General features: G+C 33.1%; 13 non-coding genes across 13 annotated transcripts; all 13 read right to left on the minus strand.

The window, feature by feature from the left end:
• Positions 1-606: 606 nt before the first annotated feature.
• TRNAL-AAG (transfer RNA leucine (anticodon AAG)) lies at positions 607-688 on the minus strand. The gene has a single exon. It is a non-coding gene; the product is annotated as a tRNA-Leu (tRNA).
• A 1,341-nt stretch (positions 689-2,029) lies between these two features.
• TRNAL-AAG (transfer RNA leucine (anticodon AAG)) lies at positions 2,030-2,111 on the minus strand. The gene has a single exon. It is a non-coding gene; the product is annotated as a tRNA-Leu (tRNA).
• Positions 2,112-3,452: 1,341 nt separating this feature from the next.
• TRNAL-AAG (transfer RNA leucine (anticodon AAG)) lies at positions 3,453-3,534 on the minus strand. The gene has a single exon. It is a non-coding gene; the product is annotated as a tRNA-Leu (tRNA).
• Positions 3,535-6,297: 2,763 nt separating this feature from the next.
• Positions 6,298-6,379, minus strand: TRNAL-AAG (transfer RNA leucine (anticodon AAG)). The gene has a single exon. It is a non-coding gene; the product is annotated as a tRNA-Leu (tRNA).
• Positions 6,380-7,721: 1,342 nt separating this feature from the next.
• On the minus strand, positions 7,722-7,803 carry TRNAL-AAG (transfer RNA leucine (anticodon AAG)). The gene has a single exon. It is a non-coding gene; the product is annotated as a tRNA-Leu (tRNA).
• Positions 7,804-9,145: 1,342 nt separating this feature from the next.
• On the minus strand, positions 9,146-9,227 carry TRNAL-AAG (transfer RNA leucine (anticodon AAG)). Its single transcript has one exon. It is a non-coding gene; the product is annotated as a tRNA-Leu (tRNA).
• A 1,340-nt stretch (positions 9,228-10,567) lies between these two features.
• On the minus strand, positions 10,568-10,649 carry TRNAL-AAG (transfer RNA leucine (anticodon AAG)). Its single transcript has one exon. It is a non-coding gene; the product is annotated as a tRNA-Leu (tRNA).
• Positions 10,650-11,991: 1,342 nt separating this feature from the next.
• TRNAL-AAG (transfer RNA leucine (anticodon AAG)) lies at positions 11,992-12,073 on the minus strand. Its single transcript has one exon. It is a non-coding gene; the product is annotated as a tRNA-Leu (tRNA).
• A 1,340-nt stretch (positions 12,074-13,413) lies between these two features.
• Positions 13,414-13,495, minus strand: TRNAL-AAG (transfer RNA leucine (anticodon AAG)). The gene has a single exon. It is a non-coding gene; the product is annotated as a tRNA-Leu (tRNA).
• A 1,342-nt stretch (positions 13,496-14,837) lies between these two features.
• On the minus strand, positions 14,838-14,919 carry TRNAL-AAG (transfer RNA leucine (anticodon AAG)). The gene has a single exon. It is a non-coding gene; the product is annotated as a tRNA-Leu (tRNA).
• Positions 14,920-16,259: 1,340 nt separating this feature from the next.
• TRNAL-AAG (transfer RNA leucine (anticodon AAG)) lies at positions 16,260-16,341 on the minus strand. Its single transcript has one exon. It is a non-coding gene; the product is annotated as a tRNA-Leu (tRNA).
• Positions 16,342-17,681: 1,340 nt separating this feature from the next.
• Positions 17,682-17,763, minus strand: TRNAL-AAG (transfer RNA leucine (anticodon AAG)). Its single transcript has one exon. It is a non-coding gene; the product is annotated as a tRNA-Leu (tRNA).
• Positions 17,764-19,104: 1,341 nt separating this feature from the next.
• Positions 19,105-19,186, minus strand: TRNAL-AAG (transfer RNA leucine (anticodon AAG)). The gene has a single exon. It is a non-coding gene; the product is annotated as a tRNA-Leu (tRNA).
• Positions 19,187-20,562: the final 1,376 nt, after the last annotated feature.

The following is a 20,562-nucleotide window of genomic DNA, read 5'->3' on the forward strand; positions in this document are numbered from 1 at the left end:
CCAGTGGCTTGAATAGCTCTGTCATCCTACAACCTGCTGTACACTTTAAAATATTTTAGCTCTCATATCTGGAATGTCATTCAAAACTTTACCCAAAGTCAGGAAAAGCTGAGACAAAATGCAAAAGAAGCCAGGTACATTTAACAAGTAATGATTATATTTGACTTCAAATTTCCTTCATTTAGCGCAACTGATGTATCCAAACAACTTTGAAGTATTATTCAAATGCCTAAAATAGACAGCTGTGAGATTAAAATCCAGAGTGATAGAAAAGTTAGAGAAATCGGAATATAAATCCATCAATTTATACCAATGAGTCACGTTGCCAACATTTCCATCTCTAATTGTATGATAAGACAACTCAGTAATTAAATATTAGTGATGATATTACTTCTAGTTACTTCATGCCAACTTAATTTTGGCTCATCTTGACTGTTAGCAGATAACATTTTTAAAACATTTGGGAAGTCTCTTGTAACAATGATGAACTGTTGAGTAGCTAGAGGAATCTTCCACCAACAAATTTCAGCTGGGTAATATCCTTTCTAATGGAAAAAAAGAATCAGTTTGACATCAATAACTGGCCTACTCTTTGTATTATAAATATGGCAGCAGAGGGATTTGAACCCACGCCTCCGAAGAGACTGGAGCCTTAATCCAGCGCCTTACACCCCTCGGCCATGCTACCACATGTGCTTATCATTAGGATAGCTCACAGATCTAGAACATCAAAATTAAAGGTTTTTTTGTTTTAAAGTATTAATTGAAAAGATGTCAGCAAAGGTTAAAAGAAAGTTCATTATTAAACATAAAATCGATGAGAAATTCATATTTTTTTTGAATTGCATTTTGTTTATTTTCATTGAAATAACAAAAGAAATTGAGATGCATGAAGTAGTAAAATATTAGTTCTGATAGGGCACATAATTAGTTCATGCAAAAGTAAAATTTGAATATCTTTACTGTTAGCAGATATCATTATTTTAAAGGTTTGAGAAGACTGTTGCAACTATGATGAACTGTTTAGAACTCGGTGACTAATGCAGGATACTATCACCATCCTTTTTCAGTTGGTTAATATCTGATCAATCATGAATTGATGATATTTTGTTTTGAACTACTGCATGTGACAGCTTAAGGTGTGCTTCCACCAACCAAATGTAGCTTCTTTCATACCTTATATACTTTAGGAAACCACTTTGATATAAGTCACTGGATCTTCTCCTTTTCAGTTGGTTAATATCTGATCAATCATCAGTTGATGATAAATTGTTTTAAACTACTGCATGTGACAGCTTAAGGTGTGCTTCCACCAACCAAATTTAGCTTCTTTTATACCTTATCTACTTTAGGAAACCACTTTGGTATATATCACTGGATCTTCTCCTTGGAGAATAAATATGGCAGCAGTGGGATTTGATTCCAGTGGCTTGAATAGCTCTGTCATCCTACAACCTGCTGTACACTTTAAAATATTTTAGCTCTCATATCTGGAATGTCATTCAAAACTTTACCCAAAGTCAGGAAAAGCTGAGATAAAATGCAAAAGAAGCCAGGTACATTTAACAAGTAATGATTATATTTGACTTCAAATTTCCTTCATTTAGCGCAACTGATGTATCCAAACAACTTTGAAGTATTATTCAAATGCCTAAAATAGACAGCTGTGAGATTAAAATCCAAAGTGATAGGAAAGTTAGAGAAATCGGAATATAAATCCATCAATTTATACCAATGAGTCACGTTGCCAACATTTCCATCTCTAATTGTATGATAAGACCACTCAGTAATTAAATATTAGTTATGATATTACTTCTAATTACTTCATGCCAACTTAATTTTGGCTCATTTTGACTGTTAGCAGATAACATTTTTAAAACATTTGGGAAGTCTCTTGTAACAATGATGAACTGTTGAGTAGCTAGAGGAATCTTCCACCAACAAATTTCAGCTGGGTAATATCCTTTCTAATGGAAAAAATAGAATCAGTTTGACATCAATAACTGGCCTACTTTTTGTATAATATATATGGCAGCAGAGGGATTTGAACCCACGCCTCCGAAGAGACTGGAGCCTTAATCCAGCGCCTTAGACCGCTCAGCCATGCTACCACATGTGCTTATCATTAGGATAGCTCACAGATCTAGAACATCACAATTAAAGGGTTTTTTGTTTTAAAGTAGTAATTGAAAAGATGTCAGCAAAGGTTAAATGAAAGTTCATTATTAAACATAAAATCGATGAGAAATTCATATTTTTTATTGAATTGCATTTTGTTTATTTTCATTGAAATAACAAAACAAATTGAGATGCATGAAGTAGTAAAATATTAGTTCTGATAGGGCACATAATTAGTTCATGCAAAAGTAAAATTTGAATATCTTTACTGTTAGCAGATATCATTATTTTAAAGGTTTGAGAAGACTGTTGCAACTATGATGAACTGTTTAGAACTCGGTGACTAATGCAGGATACTATCACCATCCTTTTTCAGTTGGTTAATATCTGATCAATCATGAATTGATGATATTTTGTTTTGAACTACTGCATGTGACAGCTTAAGGTGTGCTTCCACCAACCAAATGTAGCTTCTTTCATACCTTATATACTTTAGGAAACCACTTTGATATAAGTCACTGGATCTTCTCCTTTTCAGTTGGTTAATATCTGATCAATCATCAGTTGATGATAAATTGTTTTAAACTACTGCATGTGACAGCTTAAGGTGTGCTTCCACCAACCAAATTTAGCTTCTTTTATACCTTATCTACTTTAGGAAACCACTTTGATATATATCACTGGATCTTCTCCTTGGATAATAAATATGGCAGCAGTGGGATTTGATTCCAGCAGCTTGAATAGCTCTGTCATCCTACAACCTGCTGTACACTTTAAAATATTTTAGCTCTCATATCTGGAATGTCATTCAAAACTTTACCCAAAGTCAGGAAAAGCTGAGATAAAATGCAAAAGAAGCCAGGTACATTTAACAAGTAATGATTATATTTGACTTCAAATTTCCTTCATTTAGCGCAACTGATGTATCCAAACAACTTTGAAGTATTATTCAAATGCCTAAAATAGACAGCTGTGAGATTAAAATTTAGAGTGATAGAAAAGTTAGAGAAATCGGAATATAAATCCATCAATTTATACCAATGAGTCACGTTGCCAACATTTCCATCTCTAATTGTATGATAAGACAACTCAGAAATTAAATATTAGTTATGATATTACTTCTAATTACTTCATGCCAACTTAATTTTGGCTCATCTTGACTGTTAGCAGATAACATTTTTAAAACATTTGGGATGTCTCTTGTAACAATGATGAACTGTTGAGTAGCTAGAGGAATCTTTCACCAACAAATTTCAGCTGGGTAATATCCTATCTAATGGAAAAAAAGAATCAGTTTGACATCAATAACTGGCCTACTCTTTGTATAATAAATATGGCAGCAGTGGGATTTGAACCCACGCCTCCGAAGAGACTGGAGCCTTAATCCAGTGCCTTAGACCACTCGGCCATGCTACCACATTTGCATATCATTAGGATAGCTCACAGATCTAGAACATCAAAATTAAAGGTTTTTTTGTTTTAAAGTATTAATTGAAAAGATGTCAGCAAAGGTTAAAAGAAAGTTCATTATTAAACATAAAATCGATGAGAAATTCATATTTTTTTTTAATTGCATTTTGTTTATTTTCATTTAAATAACAAAAGAAATTGAGATGCATGAAGTAGTAAAATATTAGTTCTGATAGGGCACATAATTAATTCATGCAAAATTAAAATTTGAATATCTTTACTGTTAGCAGATATCATTATTTTAAAGGTTTGAGAAGACTGTTGCAACTATGATGAACGGTTTAGAACTCGGTGACTAATGCAGGATACTATCACCATCCTTTTTCAGTTGGTTAATATCTGATCAATCATGAATTGATGATAAATTGTTTTGAACTACTGCATGTGACAGCTTAAGGTGTGCTTCCACCAACCAAATGTAGCTTCTTTTATACCTTATCTACTTTAGGAAACCACTTTGATATAAGTCACTGGATCTTCTCCTTTTCAGTTGGTTAATATCTGATCAATCATCAGTTGATGATAAATTGTTTTAAACTACTGCATGTGACAGCTTAAGGTGTGCTTCCACCAACCAAATTTAGCTTCTTTTATACCTTATCTACTTTAGGAAACCACTTTGATATATATCACTGGATCTTCTCCTTGGAGAATAAATATGGCAGCAGTGGGATTTGATTCCAACGGCTTGAATAGCTCTGTCATCCTACAACCTGCTGTACACTTTAAAATATTTTAGCTCTCATATCTGGAATGTCATTCAAAACTTTACCCAAAGTCAGGAAAAGCTGAGATAAAATGCAAAAGAAGCCAGGTACATTTAACAAGTAATGATTATATTTGACTTCAAATTTCCTTCATTTAGCGCAACTGATGTATCCAAACAACTTTGAAGTATTATTCAAATGCCTAAAATAGACAGCTGTGAGATTAAAATCCAGAGTGATAGAAAAGTTAGAGAAATCGGAATATAAATCCATCAATTTATACCAATGAGTCACGTTGCCAACATTTCCATCTCTAATTGTATGATAAGACAACTCAGTAATTAAATATTAGTTATGATATTACTTCTAATTACTTCATGCCAACTTAATTTTGGCTCATCTTGACTGTTAGCAGATAACATTTTTAAAACATTTGGGAAGTCTCTTGTAACAATGATGAACTGTTGAGTAGCTAGAGGAATCTTTCACCAACCAATTTCAGCTGGGTAATATCCTATCTAATGGAAAAAAAAAATCACATTGACATCAATAACTGGCCTACTCTTTGTATAATAAATATGGCAGCAGTGGGATTTGAACCCACGCCTCCGAAGAAACTGGAGCCTTAATTCAGCGCCTTAGACCGCTTGGCCATGCTACCACATGTGCATATCATTTGGATAGCTCACAGATCTAGAACATCACAATTAAAGGGTTTTTTGTTTTAAAGTAGTAATTGAAAAGATGTCAGCAAAGGTTAAATGAAAGTTCATTATTAAACATAAAATCGATGAGAAATTCATATTTTTTATTGAATTGCATTTTGTTTATTTTCATTGAAATAACAAAAGAAATTGAGATGCATGAAGTAGTAAAATATTAGTTCTGATAGGGCACATAATTAATTCATGCAAAATTAAAATTTGAATATCTTTACTGTTAGCAGATATCATTATTTTAAAGGTTTGAGAAGACTGTTGCAACTATGATGAACGGTTTAGAACTCGGTGACTAATGCAGGATACTATCACCATCCTTTTTCAGTTGGTTAATATCTGATCAATCATGAATTGATGATAAATTGTTTTGAACTACTGCATGTGACAGCTTAAGGTGTGCTTCCACCAACCAAATGTAGCTTCTATAATACCTTATCTACTTTAGGAAACCACTTTGATATAAGTCACTGGATCTTCTCCTTTTCAGTTGGTTAATATCTGATCAATCATCAGTTGATGATAAATTGTTTTAAACTACTGCATGTGACAGCTTAAGGTGTGCTTCCACCAACCAAATTTAGCTTCTTTTATACCTTATCTACTTTAGGAAACCACTTTGATATATATCACTGGATCTTCTCCTTGGAGAATAAATATGGCAGCAGTGGGATTTGATTCCAACGGCTTGAATAGCTCTGTCATCCTACAACCTGCTGTACACTTTAAAATATTTTAGCTCTCATATCTGGAATGTCATTCAAAACTTTACCCAAAGTCAGGAAAAGCTGAGATAAAATGCAAAAGAAGCCAGGTACATTTAACAAGTAATGATTATATTTGACTTCAAATTTCCTTCATTTAGCGCAACTGATGTATCCAAACAACTTTGAAGTATTATTCAAATGCCTAAAATAGACAGCTGTGAGATTAAAATCCAGAGTGATAGAAAAGTTAGAGAAATCGGAATATAAATCCATCAATTTATACCAATGAGTCACGTTGCCAACATTTCCATCTCTAATTGTATGATAAGACAACTCAGTAATTAAATATTAGTTATGATATTACTTCTAATTACTTCATGCCAACTTAATTTTGGCTCATCTTGACTGTTAGCAGATAACATTTTTAAAACATTTGGGAAGTCTCTTGTAACAATGATGAACTGTTGAGTAGCTAGAGGAATCTTTCACCAACAAATTTCAGCTGGGTAATATCCTATCTAATGAAAAAAAAAAATCACATTGACATCAATAACTGGCCTACTCTTTGTATAATAAATATGGCAGCAGTGGGATTTTAACCCACGCCTCCGAAGAGACTGGAGCCTTAATCCAGCGCCTTAGACCGCTTGGCCATGCTACCACATGTGCATATCATTTGGATAGCTCACAGATCTAGAACATCAAAATTAAAGGGTTTTTTGTTTTAAAGTATTAATTGAAAAGATGTCAGCAAAGGTTAAAAGAAAGTTCATTATTAAACATAAAATCGATGAGAAATTCATATTTTTTATTGAATTGCATTTTGTTTATTTTCATTGAAATAATAAAAAGAAATTGAGATGCATGAAGTAGTAAAATATTAGTTCTGATAGGGCACATAATTACTTCATGCAAAAGTAAAATTTGAATATCTTTACTGTTAGCAGATATCATTATTTTAAAGGTTTGAGAAGACTGTTGCAACTATGATGAACGGTTTAGAACTCGGTGACTAATGCAGGATACTATCACCATCCTTTTTCAGTTGGTTAATATCTGATCAATCATGAATTGATGATAAATTGTTTTGAACTACTGCATGTGACAGCTTAAGGTGTGCTTCCACCAACCAAATGTAGCTTCTTTCATACCTTATATACTTTAGGAAACCACTTTGATATAAGTCACTGGATCTTCTCCTTTTCAGTTGGTTAATATCTGATCAATCATCAGTTGATGATAAATTGTTTTAAACTACTGCATGTGACAGCTTAAGGTGTGCTTCCACCAACCAAATTTAGCTTCTTTTATACCTTATCTACTTTAGGAAACCACTTTGGTATATATCACTGGATCTTCTCCTTGGAGAATAAATATGGCAGCAGTGGGATTTGATTCCAGTGGCTTGAATAGCTCTGTCATCCTACAACCTGCTGTACACTTTAAAATATTTTAGCTCTCATATCTGGAATGTCATTCAAAACTTTACCCAAAGTCAGGAAAAGCTGAGACAAAATGCAAAAGAAGCCAGGTACATTTAACAAGTAATGATTATATTTGACTTCAAATTTCCTTCATTTAGCGCAACTGATGTATCCAAACAACTTTGAAGTATTATTCAAATGCCTAAAATAGACAGCTGTGAGATTAAAATCCAGAGTGATAGAAAAGTTAGAGAAATCGGAATATAAATCCATCAATTTATACCAATGAGTCACGTTGCCAACATTTCCATCTCTAATTGTATGATAAGACAACTCAGTAATTAAATATTAGTGATGATATTACTTCTAGTTACTTCATGCCAACTTAATTTTGGCTCATCTTGACTGTTAGCAGATAACATTTTTAAAACATTTGGGAAGTCTCTTGTAACAATAATGAACTGTTGAGTAGCTAGAGGAATCTTCCACCAACAAATTTCAGCTGGGTAATATCCTTTCTAATGGAAAAAAAGAATCAGTTTGACGTCAATAACTGGCCTACTCTTTGTATAATAAATATGGCAGCAGAGGGATTTGAACCCACGCCTCCGAAGAGACTGGAGCCTTAATCCAGCGCCTTACACCCCTCGGCCATGCTACCACATGTGCTTATCGTTAGGATAGCTCACAGATCTAGAACATCAAAATTAAAGGTTTTTTTGTTTTAAAGTATTAATTGAAAAGATGTCAGCAAAGGTTAAAAGAAAGTTCATTATTAAACATAAAATCGATGAGAAATTCATATTTTTTTTGAATTGCATTTTGTTTATTTTCATTGAAATAACAAAAGAAATTGAGATGCATGAAGTAGTAAAATATTAGTTCTGATAGGGCACATAATTAATTCATGCAAAATTAAAATTTGAATATCTTTACTGTTAGCAGATATCATTATTTTAAAGGTTTGAGAAGACTGTTGCAACAATGATGAACGGTTTAGAACTCGGTGACTAATGCAGGATACTATCACCATCCTTTTTCAGTTGGTTAATATCTGATCAATCATGAATTGATGATAAATTGTTTTGAACTACTGCATGTGACAGCTTAAGGTGTGCTTCCACCAACCAAATGTAGCTTCTTTTATACCTTATCTACTTTAGGAAACCACTTTGATATAAGTCACTGGATCTTCTCCTTTTCAGTTGGTTAATATCTGATCAATCATCAGTTGATGATAAATTGTTTTAAACTACTGCATGTGACAGCTTAAGGTCTGCTTCCACCAACCAAATTTAGCTTCTTTTATACCTTATCTACTTTAGGAAACCACTTTGATATATATCACTGGATCTTCTCTTTGGAGAATAAATATGGCAGCAGTGGGATTTGATTCCAACGGCTTGAATAGCTCTGTCATCCTACAACCTGCTGTACACTTTAAAATATTTTAGCTCTCATATCTGGAATGTCATTCAAAACTTTACCCAAAGTCAGGAAAAGCTGAGATAAAATGCAAAAGAAGCCAGGTACATTTAACAAGTAATGATTATATTTGACTTCAAATTTCCTTCATTTAGCGCAACTGATGTATCCAAACAACTTTGAAGTATTATTCAAATGCCTAAAATAGACAGCTGTGAGATTAAAATCCAGAGTGATAGAAAAGTTAGAGAAATCGGAATATAAATCCATCAATTTATACCAATGAGTCACGTTGCCAACATTTCCATCTCTAATTGTATGATAAGACAACTCAGTAATTAAATATTAGTTATGATATTACTTCTAATTACTTCATGCCAACTTAATTTTGGCTCATCTTGACTGTTAGCAGATTACATTTTAAAAAAACATTTGGGAAGTCTCTTGTATCAATGATGAACTGTTGAGTAGCTAGAGGAATCTTTCACCAACAAATTTCAGCTGGGTAATATCCTATCTAATGGAAAAAAAAAATCACATTGACATCAATAACTGGCTTACTCTTTGTATAATAAATATGGCAGCAGTGGGATTTGAACCCACGCCTCCGAAGAGACTGGAGCCTTAATCCAGCGCCTTAGACCGCTTGGCCATGCTACCACATGTGCATATCATTTGGATAGCTCACAGATCTAGAACATCAAAATGAAAGGGTTTTTTGTTTTAAAGTATTAATTGAAAAGATGTCAGCAAAGGTTAAAAGAAAGTTCATTATTAAACATAAAATCGATGAGAAATTCATATTTTTTTTTAATTGCATTTTGTTTATTTTCATTGAAATAACAAAAGAAATTGAGATGCATGAAGTAGTAAAATATTAGTTCTGATAGGGCACATAATTAATTCATGCAAAATTAAAATTTGAATATCTTTACTGTTAGCAGATATCATTATTTTAAAGGTTTGAGAAGACTGTTGCAACTATGATGAACGGTTTAGAACTCGGTGACTAATGCAGGATACTATCACCATCCTTTTTCAGTTGGTTAATATCTGATCAATCATGAATTGATGATAAATTGTTTTGAACTACTGCATGTGACAGCTTAAGGTGTGCTTCCACCAACCAAATGTAGCTTCTTTTATACCTTATCTACTTTAGGAAACCACTTTGATATAAGTCACTGGATCTTCTCCTTTTCAGTTGGTTAATATCTGATCAATCATCAGTTGATGATAAATTGTTTTAAACTACTGCATGTGACAGCTTAAGGTGTGCTTCCACCAACCAAATTTAGCTTCTTTTATACCTTATCTACTTTAGGAAACCACTTTGATATATATCACTGGATCTTCTCCTTGGAGAATAAATATGGCAGCAGTGGGATTTGATTCCAACGGCTTGAATAGCTCTGTCATCCTACAACCTGCTGTACACTTTAAAATATTTTAGCTCTCATATCTGGAATGTCATTCAAAACTTTACCCAAAGTCAGGAAAAGCTGAGATAAAATGCAAAAGAAGCCAGGTACATTTAACAAGTAATGATTATATTTGACTTCAAATTTCCTTCATTTAGCGCAACTGATGTATCCAAACAACTTTGAAGTATTATTCAAATGCCTAAAATAGACAGCTGTGAGATTAAAATCCAGAGTGATAGAAAAGTTAGAGAAATCGGAATATAAATCCATCAATTTATACCAATGAGTCACGTTGCCAACATTTCCATCTCTAATTGTATGATAAGACAACTCAGTAATTAAATATTAGTTATGATATTACTTCTAATTACTTCATGCCAACTTAATTTTGGCTCATCTTGACTGTTAGCAGATAACATTTTTAAAACATTTGGGAAGTCTCTTGTAACAATGATGAACTGTTGAGTAGCTAGAGGAATCTTTCACCAACAAATTTCAGCTGGGTAATATCCTATCTAATGGAAAAAAAAAATCACATTGACATCAATAACTGGCCTACTCTTTGTATAATAAATATGGCAGCAGTGGGATTTTAACCCACGCCTCCGAAGAGACTGGAGCCTTAATCCAGCGCCTTAGACCGCTTGGCCATGCTACCACATGTGCATATCATTTGGATAGCTCACAGATCTAGAACATCAAAATTAAAGGGTTTTTTGTTTTAAAGTATTAATTGAAAAGATGTCAGCAAAGGTTAAAAGAAAGTTCATTATTAAACATAAAATCGATGAGAAATTCATATTTTTTATTGAATTGCATTTTGTTTATTTTCATTGAAATAATAAAAAGAAATTGAGATGCATGAAGTAGTAAAATATTAGTTCTGATAGGGCACATAATTACTTCATGCAAAAGTAAAATTTGAATATCTTTACTGTTAGCAGATATCATTATTTTAAAGGTTTGAGAAGACTGTTGCAACTATGATGAACGGTTTAGAACTCGGTGACTAATGCAGGATACTATCACCATCCTTTTTCAGTTGGTTAATATCTGATCAATCATGAATTGATGATAAATTGTTTTGAACTACTGCATGTGACAGCTTAAGGTGTGCTTCCACCAACCAAATGTAGCTTCTTTCATACCTTATATACTTTAGGAAACCACTTTGATATAAGTCACTGGATCTTCTCCTTTTCAGTTGGTTAATATCTGATCAATCATCAGTTGATGATAAATTGTTTTAAACTACTGCATGTGACAGCTTAAGGTGTGCTTCCACCAACCAAATTTAGCTTCTTTTATACCTTATCTACTTTAGGAAACCACTTTGGTATATATCACTGGATCTTCTCCTTGGAGAATAAATATGGCAGCAGTGGGATTTGATTCCAGTGGCTTGAATAGCTCTGTCATCCTACAACCTGCTGTACACTTTAAAATATTTTAGCTCTCATATCTGGAATGTCATTCAAAACTTTACCCAAAGTCAGGAAAAGCTGAGACAAAATGCAAAAGAAGCCAGGTACATTTAACAAGTAATGATTATATTTGACTTCAAATTTCCTTCATTTAGCGCAACTGATGTATCCAAACAACTTTGAAGAATTATTCAAATGCCTAAAATAGACAGCTGTGAGATTAAAATCCAGAGTGATAGAAAAGTTAGAGAAATCGGAATATAAATCCATCAATTTATACCAATGAGTCACGTTGCCAACATTTCCATCTCTAATTGTATGATAAGACAACTCAGTAATTAAATATTAGTGATGATATTACTTCTAGTTACTTCATGCCAACTTAATTTTGGCTCATCTTGACTGTTAGCAGATAACATTTTTAAAACATTTGGGAAGTCTCTTGTAACAATGATGAACTGTTGAGTAGCTAGAGGAATCTTCCACCAACAAATTTCAGCTGGGTAATATCCTTTCTAATGGAAAAAAAGAATCAGTTTGACATCAATAACTGGCCTACTCTTTGTATAATAAATATGGCAGCAGAGGGATTTGAACCCACGCCTCCGAAGAGACTGGAGCCTTAATCCAGCGCCTTACACCCCTCGGCCATGCTACCACATGTGCTTATCGTTAGGATAGCTCACAGATCTAGAACATCAAAATTAAAGGTTTTTTTGTTTTAAAGTATTAATTGAAAAGATGTCAGCAAAGGTTAAAAGAAAGTTCATTATTAAACATAAAATCGATGAGAAATTCATATTTTTTTTGAATTGCATTTTGTTTATTTTCATTGAAATAACAAAAGAAATTGAGATGCATGAAGTAGTAAAATATTAGTTCTGATAGGGCACATAATTAATTCATGCAAAATTAAAATATGAATATCTTTACTGTTAGCAGATATCATTATTTTAAAGGTTTGAGAAGACTGTTGCAACTATGATGAACGGTTTAGAACTCGGTGACTAATGCAGGATACTATCACCATCCTTTTTCAGTTGGTTAATATCTGATCAATCATGAATTGATGATAAATTGTTTTGAACTACTGCATGTGACAGCTTAAGGTGTGCTTCCACCAACCAAATGTAGCTTCTTTTATACCTTATCTACTTTAGGAAACCACTTTGATATAAGTCACTGGATCTTCTCCTTTTCAGTTGGTTAATATCTGATCAATCATCAGTTGATGATAAATTGTTTTAAACTACTGCATGTGACAGCTTAAGGTCTGCTTCCACCAACCAAATTTAGCTTCTTTTATACCTTATCTACTTTAGGAAACCACTTTGATATATATCACTGGATCTTCTCTTTGGAGAATAAATATGGCAGCAGTGGGATTTGATTCCAACGGCTTGAATAGCTCTGTCATCCTACAACCTGCTGTACACTTTAAAATATTTTAGCTCTCATATCTGGAATGTCATTCAAAACTTTACCAAAAGTCAGGAAAAGCTGAGATAAAATGCAAAAGAAGCCAGGTACATTTAACAAGTAATGATTATATTTGACTTCAAATTTCCTTCATTTAGCGCAACTGATGTATCCAAACAACTTTGAAGTATTATTCAAATGCCTAAAATAGACAGCTGTGAGATTAAAATCCAGAGTGATAGAAAAGTTAGAGAAATCGGAATATAAATCCATCAATTTATACCAATGAGTCACGTTGCCAACATTTCCATCTCTAATTGTATGATAAGACAACTCAGTAATTAAATATTAGTTATGATATTACTTCTAATTACTTCATGCCAACTTAATTTTGGCTCATCTTGACTGTTAGCAGATAACATTTTTAAAACATTTGGGAAGTCTCTTGTAACAATGATGAACTGTTGAGTAGCTAGAGGAATCTTTCACCAACAAATTTCAGCTGGGTAATATCCTATCTAATGGAAAAAAAAAATCACATTGACATCAATAACTGGCCTACTCTTTGTATAATAAATATGGCAGCAGTGGGATTTTAACCCACGCCTCCGAAGAGACTGGAGCCTTAATCCAGCGCCTTAGACCGCTTGGCCATGCTACCACATGTGCATATCATTTGGATAGCTCACAGATCTAGAACATCAAAATTAAAGGGTTTTTTGTTTTAAAGTATTAATTGAAAAGATGTCAGCAAAGGTTAAAAGAAAGTTCATTATTAAACATAAAATCGATGAGAAATTCATATTTTTTATTGAATTGCATTTTGTTTATTTTCATTGAAATAATAAAAAGAAATTGAGATGCATGAAGTAGTAAAATATTAGTTCTGATAGGGCACATAATTACTTCATGCAAAAGTAAAATTTGAATATCTTTACTGTTAGCAGATATCATTATTTTAAAGGTTTGAGAAGACTGTTGCAACTATGATGAACGGTTTAGAACTCGGTGACTAATGCAGGATACTATCACCATCCTTTTTCAGTTGGTTAATATCTGATCAATCATGAATTGATGATAAATTGTTTTGAACTACTGCATGTGACAGCTTAAGGTGTGCTTCCACCAACCAAATGTAGCTTCTTTCATACCTTATATACTTTAGGAAACCACTTTGATATAAGTCACTGGATCTTCTCCTTTTCAGTTGGTTAATATCTGATCAATCATCAGTTGATGATAAATTGTTTTAAACTACTGCATGTGACAGCTTAAGGTGTGCTTCCACCAACCAAATTTAGCTTCTTTTATACCTTATCTACTTTAGGAAACCACTTTGGTATATATCACTGGATCTTCTCCTTGGAGAATAAATATGGCAGCAGTGGGATTTGATTCCAGTGGCTTGAATAGCTCTGTCATCCTACAACCTGCTGTACACTTTAAAATATTTTAGCTCTCATATCTGGAATGTCATTCAAAACTTTACCCAAAGTCAGGAAAAGCTGAGACAAAATGCAAAAGAAGCCAGGTACATTTAACAAGTAATGATTATATTTGACTTCAAATTTCCTTCATTTAGCGCAACTGATGTATCCAAACAACTTTGAAGAATTATTCAAATGCCTAAAATAGACAGCTGTGAGATTAAAATCCAGAGTGATAGAAAAGTTAGAGAAATCGGAATATAAATCCATCAATTTATACCAATGAGTCACGTTGCCAACATTTCCATCTCTAATTGTATGATAAGACAACTCAGTAATTAAATATTAGTGATGATATTACTTCTAGTTACTTCATGCCAACTTAATTTTGGCTCATCTTGACTGTTAGCAGATAACATTTTTAAAACATTTGGGAAGTCTCTTGTAACAATGATGAACTGTTGAGTAGCTAGAGGAATCTTCCACCAACAAATTTCAGCTGGGTAATATCCTTTCTAATGGAAAAAAAGAATCAGTTTGACATCAATAACTGGCCTACTCTTTGTATAATAAATATGGCAGCAGAGGGATTTGAACCCACGCCTCCGAAGAGACTGGAGCCTTAATCCAGCGCCTTACACCCCTCGGCCATGCTACCACATGTGCTTATCGTTAGGATAGCTCACAGATCTAGAACATCAAAATTAAAGGTTTTTTTGTTTTAAAGTATTAATTGAAAAGATGTCAGCAAAGGTTAAAAGAAAGTTCATTATTAAACATAAAATCGATGAGAAATTCATATTTTTTTTGAATTGCATTTTGTTTATTTTCATTGAAATAACAAAAGAAATTGAGATGCATGAAGTAGTAAAATATTAGTTCTGATAGGGCACATAATTAATTCATGCAAAATTAAAATATGAATATCTTTACTGTTAGCAGATATCATTATTTTAAAGGTTTGAGAAGACTGTTGCAACTATGATGAACGGTTTAGAACTCGGTGACTAATGCAGGATACTATCACCATCCTTTTTCAGTTGGTTAATATCTGATCAATCATGAATTGATGATAAATTGTTTTGAACTACTGCATGTGACAGCTTAAGGTGTGCTTCCACCAACCAAATGTAGCTTCTTTTATACCTTATCTACTTTAGGAAACCACTTTGATATAAGTCACTGGATCTTCTCCTTTTCAGTTGGTTAATATCTGATCAATCATCAGTTGATGATAAATTGTTTTAAACTACTGCATGTGACAGCTTAAGGTCTGCTTCCACCAACCAAATTTAGCTTCTTTTATACCTTATCTACTTTAGGAAACCACTTTGATATATATCACTGGATCTTCTCTTTGGAGAATAAATATGGCAGCAGTGGGATTTGATTCCAACGGCTTGAATAGCTCTGTCATCCTACAACCTGCTGTACACTTTAAAATATTTTAGCTCTCATATCTGGAATGTCATTCAAAACTTTACCAAAAGTCAGGAAAAGCTGAGATAAAATGCAAAAGAAGCCAGGTACATTTAACAAGTAATGATTATATTTGACTTCAAATTTCCTTCATTTAGCGCAACTGATGTATCCAAACAACTTTGAAGTATTATTCAAATGCCTAAAATAGACAGCTGTGAGATTAAAATCCAGAGTGATAGAAAAGTTAGAGAAATCGGAATATAAATCCATCAATTTATACCAATGAGTCACGTTGCCAACATTTCCATCTCTAATTGTATGATAAGACAACTCAGTAATTAAATATTAGTTATGATATTACTTCTAATTACTTCATGCCAACTTAATTTTGGCTCATCTTGACTGTTAGCAGATAATATTTTTAAAACATTTGGGAAGTCTCTTGTATCAATGATGAACTGTTGAGTAGCTAGAGGAATCTTTCACCAACAAATTTCAGCTGGGTAATATCCTATCTAATGGAAAAAAAAAATCACATTGACATCAATAACTGGCTTACTCTTTGTATAATAAATATGGCAGCAGTGGGATTTGAACCCACGCCTCCGAAGAGACTGGAGCCTTAATCCAGCGCCTTAGACCGCTTGGCCATGCTACCACATGTGCATATCATTTGGATAGCTCACAGATCTAGAACATCAAAATGAAAGGGTTTTTTGTTTTAAAGTATTAATTGAAAAGATGTCAGCAAAGGTTAAAAGAAAGTTCATTATTAAACATAAAATCGATGAGAAATTCATATTTTTTTTTAATTGCATTTTGTTTATTTTCATTGAAATAACAAAAGAAATTGAGATGCATGAAGTAGTAAAATATTAGTTCTGATAGGGCACATAATTAATTCATGCAAAATTAAAATTTGAATATCTTTACTGTTAGCAGATATCATTATTTTAAAGGTTTGAGAAGACTGTTGCAACTATGATGAACGGTTTAGAACTCGGTGACTAATGCAGGATACTATCACCATCCTTTTTCAGTTGGTTAATATCTGATCAATCATGAATTGATGATAAATTGTTTTGAACTACTGCATGTGACAGCTTAAGGTGTGCTTCCACCAACCAAATGTAGCTTCTTTTATACCTTATCTACTTTAGGAAACCACTTTGATATAAGTCACTGGATCTTCTCCTTTTCAGTTGGTTAATATCTGATCAATCATCAGTTGATGATAAATTGTTTTAAACTACTGCATGTGACAGCTTAAGGTGTGCTTCCACCAACCAAATTTAGCTTCTTTTATACCTTATCTACTTTAGGAAACCACTTTGATATATATCACTGGATCTTCTCCTTGGAGAATAAATATGGCAGCAGTGGGATTTGATTCCAACGGCTTGAATAGCTCTGTCATCCTACAACCTGCTGTACACTTTAAAATATTTTAGCTCTCATATCTGGAATGTCATTCAAAACTTTACCCAAAGTCAGGAAAAGCTGAGATAAAATGCAAAAGAAGCCAGGTACATTTAACAAGTAATGATTATATTTGACTTCAAATTTCCTTCATTTAGCGCAACTGATGTATCCAAACAACTTTGAAGTATTATTCAAATGCCTAAAATAGACAGCTGTGAGATTAAAATCCAGAGTGATAGAAAAGTTAGAGAAATCGGAATATAAATCCATCAATTTATACCAATGAGTCACGTTGCCAACATTTCCATCTCTAATTGTATGATAAGACAACTCAGTAATTAAATATTAGTTATGATATTACTTCTAATTACTTCATGCCAACTTAATTTTGGCTCATCTTGACTGTTAGCAGATAACATTTTTAAAACATTTGGGAAGTCTCTTGTAACAATGATGAACTGTTGAGTAGCTAGAGGAATCTTTCACCAACAAATTTCAGCTGGGTAATATCCTATCTAATGGAAAAAAAAAATCACATTGACATCAATAACTGGCCTACTCTTTGTATAAAAAATATGGCAGCAGTGGGATTTGAACCCACGCCTCCGAAGAGACTGGAGCCTTAATTCAGCGCCTTAGACCGCTTGGCCATGCTACCACATGTGCATATCATTTGGATAGCTCACAGATCTAGAACATCACAATTAAAGGGTTTTTTGTTTTAAAGTAGTAATTAAAAAGATGTCAGCAAAGGTTAAATGAAAGTTCATTATTAAACATAAAATCGATGAGAAATTCATATTTTTTATTGAATTGCATTTTGTTTATTTTCATTGAAATAACAAAAGAAATTGAGATGCATGAAGTAGTAAAATATTAGTTCTGATAGGGCACATAATTAATTCATGCAAAATTAAAATTTGAATATCTTTACTGTTAGCAGATATCATTATTTTAAAGGTTTGAGAAGACTGTTGCAACTATGATGAACGGTTTAGAACTCGGTGACTAATGCAGGATACTATCACCATCCTTTTTCAGTTGGTTAATATCTGATCAATCATGAATTGATGATAAATTGTTTTGAACTACTGCATGTGACAGCTTAAGGTGTGCTTCCACCAACCAAATGTAGCTTCTTTTATACCTTATCTACTTTAGGAAACCACTTTGATGTAAGTCACTGGATCTTCTCCTTTTCAGTTGGTTAATATCTGATCAATCATCAGTTGATGATAAATTGTTTTAAACTACTGCATGTGACAGCTTAAGGTGTGCTTCCACCAACCAAATTTAGCTTCTTTTATACCTTATCTACTTTAGGAAACCACTTTGATATATATCACTGGATCTTCTCCTTGGAGAATAAATATGGCAGCAGTGGGATTTGATTCCAACGGCTTGAATAGCTCTGTCATCCTACAACCTGCTGTACACTTTAAAATATTTTAGCTCTCATATCTGGAATGTCGTTCAAAACTTTACCCAAAGTCAGGAAAAGCTGAGATAAAATGCAAAAGAAGCCAGGTACATTTAACAAGTAATGATTATATTTGACTTCAAATTTCCTTCATTTAGCGCAACTGATGTATCCAAACAACTTTGAAGTATTATTCAAATGCCTAAAATAGACAGCTGTGAGATTAAAATCCAGAGTGATAGAAAAGTTAGAGAAATCGGAATATAAATCCATCAATTTATACCAATGAGTCACGTTGCCAACATTTCCATCTCTAATTGTATGATAAGACAACTCAGTAATTAAATATTAGTTATGATATTACTTCTAATTACTTCATGCCAACTTAATTTTGGCTCATCTTGACTGTTAGCAGATAACATTTTTAAAACATTTGGGAAGTCTCTTGTAACAATGATGAACTGTTGAGTAGCTAGAGGAATCTTTCACCAACAAATTTCAGCTGGGTAATATCCTATCTAATGGAAAAAAAAAATCACATTGACATCAATAACTGGCCTACTCTTTGTATAATAAATATGGCAGCAGTGGGATTTTAACCCACGCCTCCGAAGAGACTGGAGCCTTAATCCAGCGCCTTAGACCGCTTGGCCATGCTACCACATGTGCATATCATTTGGATAGCTCACAGATCTAGAACATCAAAATTAAAGGGTTTTTTGTTTTAAAGTATTAATTGAAAAGATGTCAGCAAAGGTTAAAAGAAAGTTCATTATTAAACATAAAATCGATGAGAAATTCATATTTTTTATTGAATTGCATTTTGTTTATTTTCATTGAAATAATAAAAAGAAATTGAGATGCATGAAGTAGTAAAATATTAGTTCTGATAGGGCACATAATTACTTCATGCAAAAGTAAAATTTGAATATCTTTACTGTTAGCAGATATCATTATTTTAAAGGTTTGAGAAGACTGTTGCAACTATGATGAACGGTTTAGAACTCGGTGACTAATGCAGGATACTATCACCATCCTTTTTCAGTTGGTTAATATCTGATCAATCATGAATTGATGATAAATTGTTTTGAACTACTGCATGTGACAGCTTAAGGTGTGCTTCCACCAACCAAATGTAGCTTCTTTCATACCTTATATACTTTAGGAAACCACTTTGATATAAGTCACTGGATCTTCTCCTTTTCAGTTGGTTAATATCTGATCAATCATCAGTTGATGATAAATTGTTTTAAACTACTGCATGTGACAGCTTAAGGTGTGCTTCCACCAACCAAATTTAGCTTCTTTTATACCTTATCTACTTTAGGAAACCACTTTGGTATATATCACTGGATCTTCTCCTTGGAGAATAAATATGGCAGCAGTGGGATTTGATTCCAGTGGCTTGAATAGCTCTGTCATCCTACAACCTGCTGTACACTTTAAAATATTTTAGCTCTCATATCTGGAATGTCATTCAAAACTTTACCCAAAGTCAGGAAAAGCTGAGACAAAATGCAAAAGAAGCCAGGTACATTTAACAAGTAATGATTATATTTGACTTCAAATTTCCTTCATTTAGCGCAACTGATGTATCCAAACAACTTTGAAGTATTATTCAAATGCCTAAAATAGACAGCTGTGAGATTAAAATCCAGAGTGATAGAAAAGTTAGAGAAATCGGAATATAAATCCATCAATTTATACCAATGAGTCACGTTGCCAACATTTCCATCTCTAATTGTATGATAAGACAACTCAGTAATTAAATATTAGTGATGATATTACTTCTAGTTACTTCATGCCAACTTAATTTTGGCTCATCTTGACTGTTAGCAGATAACATTTTTAAAACATTTGGGAAGTCTCTTGTAACAATGATGAACTGTTGAGTAGCTAGAGGAATCTTCCACCAACAAATTTCAGCTGGGTAATATCCTTTCTAATGGAAAAAAAGAATCAGTTTGACATCAATAACTGGCCTACTCTTTGTATAATAAATATGGCAGCAGAGGGATTTGAACCCACGCCTCCGAA

This window comes from Taudactylus pleione, unplaced genomic scaffold, assembly GCF_031769625.1.
Source record: "Taudactylus pleione unplaced genomic scaffold, aTauple2 ptg000016l, whole genome shotgun sequence".
NCBI lineage: Eukaryota > Metazoa > Chordata > Amphibia > Anura > Myobatrachidae > Taudactylus > Taudactylus pleione.